We start from the raw sequence: 11,035 nt of genomic DNA, 5'->3' as shown, positions 1-11,035 counted from the left end.
GTAAGCCTTGTTTCCCAGAAAAGAACTTCTGATCAGGGGCATCTGACTCCTCTCTTGAATGATTGGGCTTACTCACAGGGTTGCAGGAAATGCAGGAGAAAGAGGGCTGGTGGCCAAGGGTGGGACAGAGGGGACGTTTGTTTGGTTTAGACTAGTGGCCCTGTGCCGGCTCAGGGATAAATGTGTGGAGATGCCCAGGAGGAGGAGGGTGGATCTCAGGGGCCAAGAGGACAGTTGGGGGTCGTTAGCAATGGGGGGGGGGTCGCAGCCTCCGAGAATCAGAATCCATACACTAAGGGAAAAATTACTCCCTCTGTTAACAGGCATGAAAAGTCTGCCTTCTTCGAGTGGGGGTGGGGGATAGAGCAGCTTCTTATTTTTGAAACCCTGGGGTGGACTGGGGAGGGGGCCATGGTTCCAAGTTCAGGGGATCTGGGAGAGGGAAACAAGGTTCTTTTTGAAATGAGTTTTCCATGTCACCTTACGACAGCTCGCGTCACACACATGCACACACGCATGCTTACAAAGGATCTTAAAAGACATATTTTTCAAACTCCAGTGTGCGTATGAATTTAGACGGAATTACCAGATTAGCTTCAGAGGCTGCTGACTTGAGCATGAAGGTTTCCAGGTAAAAGCAGAGTGGAAAATGCTCAGCATAATCGAGAACGCGAGGAGAATTTCCTTCCAGTGAAGTTTCAAAACACAAAGAAAGAAGCAGCCTCTGATTACATAATTCTTACCTGGGAAAGTAAAAATCTTTGATTATCTATTTATGCCCTGCCATACTCAGGGCCCAGAGGAAATCAGGCAAGCCTAGAAGAAACCAATTTCCACCTCTTCTCCCTCTCCCCTCTCTCGTTTCGTGGCCTCAGCAACCTTGATGAGCTGGCTTGCATGCACCGGGTGGACTCGGAGGTCCACTGAGGAAGAGGTTTCGCCCAGAGGCAAGCGCTGCCGGCGCGGGAGAGGCCAGGAGGAAGGGACCGGGGGTTGGTCTCCCTTGCCCACTGAGGGGATTCTTGGAGACCGAATGTTTTCCCAAGAGTTCTCAGGGCTAATAAAGCGAAAAAGACGAGGCGTTGTGACATTTTAGAGGAAGTGATGGTTTGTCGAGGTCCGGGTGGGGTGTGCCCTGTCTTTGCAATGTTTGCCTTGGTTTTCCTTGAGGCCAGCCCTAATCTGTAAGGTGCTTGTGTGTAAATTATAAAAAGGTGGCCCTAAGAGAAAAAAAAAATGTTAAAAAGGTGGCCCGGCTTCCCAGTCCCCCATCCCAGGGCAAGCCTGAGGTAAAGATTAATGAATGGCAGAGCAGGGAGAGGAGGCTTGCACTTGCCTCTGTGGGTGAGCCTGGTGGCAGGGCAGACACAGCCGGCCCCCCAGTCCTGCGGGCCCTATTTATTCATTTGCAGAAAAGAGCGGCGTCTGGAAAGGGGGTGCTGCAGGCACCCGGATGTGGCAGTTTCAACTAATAGCTTCACGCGTATCATCTCAAACACCGATTCGTCCTTTTCCTTGGGTAACTGATGTAGAAGTCAGCCCGGGGGCACCTGTCATTTCCAGCCCCCATTCTCCCGGCATTTGACCCTCGGAGGCAATTCGAGGAGCTGCAGCCACACTCGGAGTGGCTCACCCACTGAATAAATGATCCCTTTGGTGTTCTAAATGGAGCTTCAGATGGAATCAACAAGATCTAAGAAATTCATTAAAAGAAAAAAAAAAAAAGAGAGGCAACCTGGTCCCCTATCTAATACGAGAATGAGATTTTCATGAGATGTCTTTCCAAGAGAAAAATGCATGTGCATAAATACACAACAGCTGTGTAAACTAAAACAATTATCTCTCCTGATTTGAAGGGAGCATATACGTAGGTAGAGGAGAGATTGGTACATTTACCTCTGAACCTGATTTGATTTTAATATCATTCTGTCACTTATGAATAGTTCCCAAGTGCCTTGTCAGGAAGAGTCACTTATTAAGCCACGGAAAGTGTCTTAGAAAAACAACAGACGGCGGAAACTGTGAGTCATTCCCCAGAACCCTGGTGGCCCCCAGCACCACCGGTTTCTGCACTGAGCTAAGAGTTGTGCCAACAGGTGTTCATGCTTTCCTGGGCGGTCAGTGCTAATCCCAGGGGAAGGAAGACTCACAAGTTCACAGCCCAGTGGGGAAGGAGTAAGCAGATGTTTAAAATATGAGACGAGATAAGGTTAAACCATTAGATATCAATTAGAAAGAGCTACCCCAAAGTTGTCCTGACAAAGTGTAGGTCTGTCTAGGGTGCATCAGATGGGAACAGAGAAGAGCAGACATTAACCGAACCTCAGGATGCCAGGAAAAGATGGAGGCAGAGACATCTGAACAATGTCTTCCAGGATGAATACGAGTTTGAAAGCAACAAAGGGAGTCTCGACATGGTCAAATGTTTGGAGACAGGACTGTGCCCAGCTAACAAGGACACAGTGAGGAATTCTGTGCAGCTGAACAGCATGGTGTATGCGAGAGGGACACAGAATGGGAAAAGGCAGGGTGACCGAGCCAGGCCCCCAGGGACTGTGAGCCCCAAAGTTTTTCAGGCTGAGAAAGGCTCAGGTTGGTGTTTTGGATGAACTCTTCTGATGCCCTCTCACTGAGATTTGCCTTAAGGGTGATACGTGGTGATGGTGGTATTTTTCTCACTGACTCAGAAAAGTAATTCACTTCCTAAAGTGTTTGGCTTCATCTCAGGGGGTGTTTATACCCTAAAACACGCTACAAACTATGACTTGTGGGTGGTATCTGGGCGACCACCTATTTTTATAAATAAAGTTTTATTGGAACACAGCTGCATAGTTCCATTCTCTATTGTCTGAGCTGCTTTTGCACCATGACTGATTTTGAAACAGGGTTCAGTGGCTGCAACTGATGACTCAGGGCCCTGAAATATTTATGATTTGATGCCTTGCAGAGAAAATCTGCTGACCCTTGCCCTGAATTCTTCACCATCTCTCTCATCAGACCAGACCCTTCAGAGATCACCATGAAGGCTTGTCTCATTACTTTTTGTGCTGTTCACCTCTGTCCTTATCAAGTGGCCAAATCCAATTGCCAGTAGTGGGAAATAGAGTGCAGAATCATGCACAGAAGAGGCAGTAAGACGCTGAGCACCAGGAAGCAGGTAAGTTTGCCCAACCATGCCATTTCTGCTCTGCAGGGGTCCCTGAGTCTGAGATCAGGGACACCAGGTATATTGGTTTCAGCAGAGTTTAAAAACCTTTCACCATGTCCTTACAGGCAGGACAGAGCCAGCTAAGTGGTCATGTTGATGGTCAAACCATTCCCCCCGCCATATATAGACTACTATGCGGACATCAGTCTTAGGGTGATCTCTTACGTGTTCCTGCAAGACTCTAGACTTACTCCTGTCCCATTCAGCATTTTTATTGGCATAAATACATCTGTCCTTTGGTGTTATCAATATGGAGTTTGCCCATCTCTGGGGGCTGGGGTGAAGCTCATAACCAGCATTGATACGTCAACATCAGTGTTCCTAAAAATTCTAGAAAAGCTTGAGCAGTGACCAAAATATGCTATCTGCCAGAGAAGCTGTTTCCTCTATGTGAGGAATATGAAGCTTTAGGAGGTCCAGCCCTAACATCGATAGCCCCTGGATCGAGAGTACAGTGAAGGTCAGCATGCCATCCCCCCCACCCCCCGCCAAACTTAGAAGTTATAAATCAAGCTCACAAGCAGATAGACAAAATGTGTTCTATCCTCCTACCTTGACAAATACACATTCTTCACCACCGAGAAGACCAGACTCAAATTCTGATTTCTCTGATTGCTGGGGGTTTTAATGCCAGGACATGGCAGCATGAGGAAAAGCAGCCCTAGCCCCCGGCACAGAGCTCCTGAGCCATCTTCTCCTTTCTGACCTGCTCTTACAGTCCTCAGCACCTTATCTCGTTACTTCCTCTACACTGGTTTGCCAGTTGAAACGGTCCTTTGGTGTCATTTATTGAGCTCTGCCCTCTGGTTTCTCTACTTATACCCAGTTTCTGCCCCCATGGCTGATTAATCTGTTTCCAGTCTCTTCAGATAATCCCAGTTTAGTGCTTACATTTGGCACAGTTCCCGGCAATAGTGCTCCTGATGGATTCTTCCCAGGGCTAGGAAATAGAACCTGGCCAACTTTCAACTACCTTCCGGCTTCCAGGTCTTACAGGATAACTCCTCTCCCCCATCACCACCTGAGCCGATGCCTCTTGAGCTTAATTACAGAGGATGAACACGTACTTCTGCAAACTCGGGGCTGCTGGGGGTGGGATGTATTCTTACCCACAAGTAATACATTTCTTTGAATGCTAGTGTTTTTATTTTCAAAGGGCCACATGCTTTAAGAAAAGGTTTCAATCACTGAAATACGATTATACATTCCAAAAAGTACACAAAACAAATACACAGCTTAATGAATTATCCCAAGGCATATGACCTCCAGGTAAGCAAATACCCAGGCAGCCCTACCCTCACCTCTTTGTGCCTCATTATCTTCTTCCTGAAGGAAACCAACCATTATTTTAAAAAATATTTATCTATTTATTTTAGAGAAGGCGTGAGCTGGGAGCAGGGGCAGAGGGGGAGAGAGAGAGAGAGAAGCAGACTCCACACTGAGCATGGAGTTGGATGTGGGGCTGGCTCTCACAATCTTGAGATTATGACCTGAGCCAAAATCGAGAGTCAGATGCTTTACCAGCTGAGCCACCCAGGTGCCCAAAACCAACCATTATTTTGACCACTGATGTTATTGTTCAGTTTTGACTGTTTGGGGATTTTATGTAAATGGAATCAAACACTATTCTTTTGTGCAGGTCTTTGTCCACCTAACATGTTTTTGGGATTCATCTATGATGCTTCGTGTAGTTCTCATCTGGTAATTTTCATTGCCAGGTGTCTATTATACAATACACCACAATTTACTTACACATTTCACTGTCGATGGGGGTGTAGGCTGTGTCTAGTTGGTGGTTATTATGACCGATACTGCCATGAATACTCCTGTGAGTACCATGGTGCTCCTGGACACGAATTTAGAACGGTTTATATCTAGAAGTGGATTACTGGATCCTGCGTTTTGCATATTTTAACTTATTACTTCCAAACCGTTTTCCAGAGTGGTTGAACCAATCTGTACTCCCACCTTCCATCCACCTTTTCACGGTGTTTGTTGTTGTTGTTCTTCTCCATGATATAGCCATGTTTGTTTCCATGTTCAAAAATGTTATAAAGTTTATGACCAAGAGGGGAAATGATGTTTCTGGACGACATACCAAGTTTATCCTGAGGTTTCCCTTGTCCAAGTTGGAGGAGTTCAACCAAGCTACTTCTTAGAGCTTCTTCATTCAGGGTCATGACTTTCTAGGCTTTCATCAAACTGTTTAATATTCATGGAACAACTTCTCCCCCCTCTGCCTGGTATAGCATCTGAATCATATTGGCTGAATGTGAAGAGGATTCACTGTTGACCTTCAATCCATTTTGCCAAGATAGTATTTATCTGAACAATCTTATTTTGATTTACAGGTTCATCTTTTTGTCACTTAGATAAGCTTCTAAGTCCTTTCAAGGAAATGGACCATATACTTCTTTAATACATACCTTTCTCATCTATAAGAATTCTTGGGACCCCATGGGGAGTAATCAGTATTTGCTAACCGACTGACTGGCTCAGTGTAGCTTAAAATCCATCTTTATTTTTATATGATAGTTTAAGTGATTTAATGAGTGGCTGTCACTGACAAGGCACTTGGGGACTATGCATAGAATGACACAATAATATAAAAATAAAGCTTTGCTTAGAGACTGATACATAGAATTGCCTTCTGTGTACACATTGCTCTTTATACTAGAGGAGGCAATTCTTCCTTTGGTCAAGTGTAGTGGTTTTCATTGATAAAAGTTAAATCAGTCCACATTCCCTTCGACTGCCTTATTTGAATACTTCCCAAATCAGGAATCATATATAATATTCATTTCAGCAATGAATATGCAGGAAGTGCTGTATCTCTTTATTTAGGGATTTTAAACATTGCAGTCATGTTCATCATGGTGACTGTAGGCTTTTATATCTAAGACAGACTCATTTCTCAAAGTCATATTTAAATATCTTAAATGGTAGTGCTGGCCTCTTGGGTTTTGCACAACATACAATTGGAGAAGGAAAGTTGACCTCGTCCCAAAAATGTAAAGAAATGGCGCAGCTGTGGATATTTCACCTTTAGGAAGCAGTGGGATGAGGGAGAAGAAGAAAATTCTAGGAATTCTAGGGAAGCTAAGTTTGCAGTGAGAATCTGGATGTTGGTTTCATCTTAGAGCAGAGTGTGGGAGTTGTTCTCTAACTTAATGATGCTCCAAGTGAAGTATACAATTTTTTTTCATTTGCATCTTTTGTAGGCAAGGTTTCTCTTCTGCTCCTTTCAATAATCTAAATACCAAGTACTGACAGTCCAGATGCCACACATACAGTTTCATATCTATGGCTCTGTTCTTGATTTTAGATCTTAGGATTGTTCCATTCATTCATTCGTTTGTTCATTTGTTCATTCATTCACTTGTTCATTTGTTTAATTAGATGATCAGGCAAGAGATACCGAGCACCAACTATATGACAAGTATTGTGCTTGGTGCTCAGGGTACAATGATGTGTCCTAATAGACACTATTCAAATAATTGTAAGACCTCATCAGTGTGAATACTTTGAAGGAGGAATGTGGCATGATGGAAATGTGTGTTAGAAGGATTTGACTTAGACATGTCTGGGAAGTGTCTTTGGGGAAGTGTTGCCTGGGCTGATATCTGTTAAATGAACAGATGAGTTCACTAAGTAGAGTGGGGGAGGTGAGGGGAGTTTGAGGAAATGAGAACTGCTTATGCAAAGGCCCTGTGGTGGGAGAGAGTATGACTTACATGAGGATTAGAATGACAGTCAGTCTGGCAGGGGTAGAGTGAGCACAGTGAGGGCAGGGCCTTGGGATATTAATGGAGCTTTGCCCTTAAAAGCAAAGTTGACACATGGGAGAGGATAGGTGGGGGACAGGAAGAGATCTAATTTCACAGTGGGCCCTGTGGGTCTCAGAGATATATGAGGAAGAGGGTTTGAAAAGTTCTTATTCTTGCCTTTACACAGTCCCTGGTCAGCAGCTTGACTCAATTACAGGTGTCCCCCGACAGCTGTGAGCTGTCAGGCAGGCTGGTCTCCCAGGCCTGAGTGGATAATAGGGAGGATGCTCAGGGGTGGCAGAGGGACATGCTCCACTGGTCTGGATCTGCTCTCTCCTCTGCGCACAATGAGCCATTTGGGCAGGAAGCTCGTGCTTGCTGCTTGCAGATCTGAATGTATTTAACTGTAACGGCCTGACAGGGAAGCCTGGTTTTAACTTTAATAGAACACAAGGCACCCAACCAACTGGCATAATCTCTCCCCTGAAAGGTGATGCGTGGCCTTTGTGTTCTGGGGCTTCAATTTACAACTGAGATGAAATACAGATAAATTCAAAATATAAACTTTTGACTCCATTTATAATGCTAATAATAACATGCATCATAATAGCTTTCTCAGCCTCCAGGTAGTCAACATTTGGAGATTCAAAAGATCTGAAAAAACATTTTCGGTTCAAGCTATTACAATGCCTAGTGTTCTAAGGCAACGATAAACCTTGAAGGGGCAGAATTCTGGGCAGGGGGAAGGAAAGGGAAAGGCAGCTATTTCCTGAACTTTGACCATGATTGTCATAGAGCAGGATTTCTCAACCTTGGTGCTGGGGACATAGTGGCCTGGATCATTCTTTATTGTGGTGGGCTGTCCTGTGTATTGGATGTTTAACATCATCTCTGGCCTTTGTGCATTAGAAGGCAATAGCACAGCACCCTGTCTCCCAGTGATAACAACCAAAAATGTCTTCGGTCATTACCAAGTGTCCCGTGGGGAGCAGTTACCGCCCCCCTCGAGCCCCTATAATATAGGAGTTATAACTAACACACCTAGTGCAGAGGGTTTTGTGAAATAACAATAAGCATTGCCAAAAATTGGAAGATTTACATAAAAGTTTTAAAAAATACTATACAGAATATAGCTAGAGGTTTTTCAACCTCAAATCAGCTTTCCTTCTCACATTAGTGAGACACATAGCATATATATGAAAATGACCCATCACAAGCCTTCCTCAAAACTCCCAACGAAGGGGCAGATCCCTACCTATTCATTGAGGGGAGCCGAGCTTGTGATTCTACAAGTCAACTTTGAAATTTTAAGTTTGAAATGCACAAACAGCTTTCCCATTTCTTCCTTCGCAGAGGAATAAAAAAAATGGAGGCGATTGTTCGATCTCTGTGCTCTTGAAACTTTAAACATTTCTCCCCAGCTCAGTTTGGGTGGGATATGGGAAAGTATTAAGAGCTCTAACACAATCATTCGAATGCTTAGCCGGAGTTGGGAGGAATTAGAAAGGCTCTGTAAAATTTCCCAAGAGGATGAAGTCTCTGACAGCGGTCCGATGCCCCCGTCCTCTGCGGGGACAGCCACCACTGGCCAGCGGGGTTACTGCCGCCCAGCAGACCCAAGGTGTTTGGCTGCAGCCTCTTTACCATGCTGTGTGTGAGTGACCTTGGAAATTGGCTAAATCTCCTTGGATCTCCACTGTCTTTTCTCTGAAAAGAAAAATAAAAGCAGTGACTGAATCCCTTGTCCGAGCGTTGTGAAGTTTAATGAGATCACAGTTGGGGAACCCGGCATTATCATTTGAAGAGTGTTACTTCTCACATCCGAGGCTGCCAGGCTTCCTCCGTATTTTGCCTATTTTCTTTTTGTTAAATTGGTTAGGTAGGCAGATGTTTCTTTTATGTAATTGGAGATGCAAGATTTAGAAATGTCACGGAAGTACCTGTTAACCACCCTAAATTTGAATCTGGGGAGTTGAGATTAGACATACACAAGTTTAAACTTACTTTGTGTACATAAAAAAAATAGATGAATTATGTAAATTTACTATATATGCAAAATATGTTTAAGCTCATCTCTAATATACATCATTGCTCTGTATATGCAATATATAAAAGAGATTCTATGTATGTATGTATGTATGTATGTTTGTTATAGATACAGCAAATATCACTGAATAGATTTCACAGTACAAATAATAATAATAAAATACTGCCTAAAATATCGGTAATACCATGGCTTACACAATGGGAAAAAGCTTTAGGTATTTTAGTTTAGAAGGTATAAGCAATCTGTACTAAAAATGTGAATGGAGTTAGAAGAATTTAGTTGGTGTGAATAACAGAAAGCTCCGGACAGAAGTCACTCCAGGCAGCCCGCCTGTTTATCTCATGGACGGAGAATTTATCTCTAGCCCCTGGAGGAATACAAAGAGAAGGCTTGTCTTGCTGTGCCCTGTCGCGTTTCGTGGTCTATGCTGTGGAAGTAGGAGGATTAGGCAGGAAAATGTTGGTTCGTTTACATTAAAGCTAAAGACCTATCCCTGGCTAATGTTGAAATGAACCCGATAAACCAGGGTTCGCCCGAGGGGGGAAAGCAAACAATTACGGGAGATCAACATCTCTAACACTGGAGCATGATTCTGGAACACTCCAGGGGCAGCAGCATGGGATGTTTGTCTTATGGAAGGAGGTGGAAGGAGAGACCTGTGAGTTTTCAATCAGACACTCAGAAGTGTGTGCCCTGGACAGTAAGACTTTCCTCCCTGTCCAAGCTGATACTAATAACCCCACATTTGTGTCACTTGCAAAGCACATGCCCGGCCACCATTTCCTTGAATCCTCAAGACAATCCTGAGAGTGGCTGTCATTATTTTCAATGGATAGAGCTGGCTCAAGGGAATTGTTCAAAGGCCCTCATTTGCAAACTGGTGGAGAACCAATTCTATGCCACACACCAAGTCGCTTCTCTTTAAGAAAGAGAGAGAGAGAGAAGGGAGGAAGGGAGAAAGGAAGAAAGGAAGGAAAGGAGGGAGAGAGAAGGCAGGCAGGCAGCAGACAAATTCTTTTTAAAAAAAGAAGGTAAAATAAAAATTGAAAGCCTTCAAGGCTCTAGGTGGGGTTTGGAATCAATAGAGTGGTTTTATTTGCTTCTAAAAAAACTTCTTCTCTTAGGCTCCCCACCCTTCCCTTTTTTATCTTAATTTCCTGATGGTGGTCTTGGGCTGAGGCTATTTTCCATTTTAAAAAAGTAAGAAGGCCTGTCTTCTTTATCAGTGGCTCTCTCTCACACTGAAACTGGCCATAGGTCAGTTGGCCACATTTCCACGTTAGCTGTCGGGTGATGTGTTGCCGGGCTATCTGTACATGAAAATGGCCTCTCCGAGGAACAGGCCTGTCCACCTGCGTGGGTGGAGTCCATTCTACCAGTTTTAGGATGCAGTGACCAGAAGTCCATTCCCGTCACTGATCGAGAGCGCTTGGACCCCCGAAGACAGGAATCTTCTGCTGAGTATGGGGTTGCCCCACTCACCCCAGCAGCTGTGGCTTTCACTTCTTGTTTTTTTTGTTTTTCTTTTCTAATTCCCTATTTTTTTGTTTTTTGTTTTTTGTTTTTGCCCTCCACTGATCTGGCAGACACATTTATACTTTCCAGAAAGGTGTTTAAGCCACTTGTGTTAAAGGTTTTTTTTTTTTAAGTGTCCTGTCAATGATGCAAACGATGCATTGAGGATATAATTTCAGAAAGTCAGAATTGTTTTAAAAACAACTTACTAAATGCTATTGCTCATCATTTGGCATTTGGCCCTTGCAATTTCATTTTATTTAATGCCACTTTTGATGTTCTTGATTTGAAATACTTCTTAATTTTCTTTTTTATTTTAATTTTTGGTGGGCTCCCTGGCCAATGTGGGGCTTGAGCTCATGGCCTTGAGATCAAGAGTCACAGGGTTTTCCTGACTGAGCCAAGCAGGTACCGCAATACTTTTTAACTTTTATTTTTGTCTTGAAGGCAGTATTTTTTTTTTTAATGCACTCCATTTGACTTTCTTCTGCTAACACC

The sequence above is a fragment of the Martes martes genome (assembly GCF_963455335.1).
Source record: "Martes martes genome assembly, chromosome: 2".
Classification (NCBI taxonomy): domain Eukaryota; kingdom Metazoa; phylum Chordata; class Mammalia; order Carnivora; family Mustelidae; genus Martes; species Martes martes.
Note: the sequence above shows the minus strand (reverse complement) of the source record.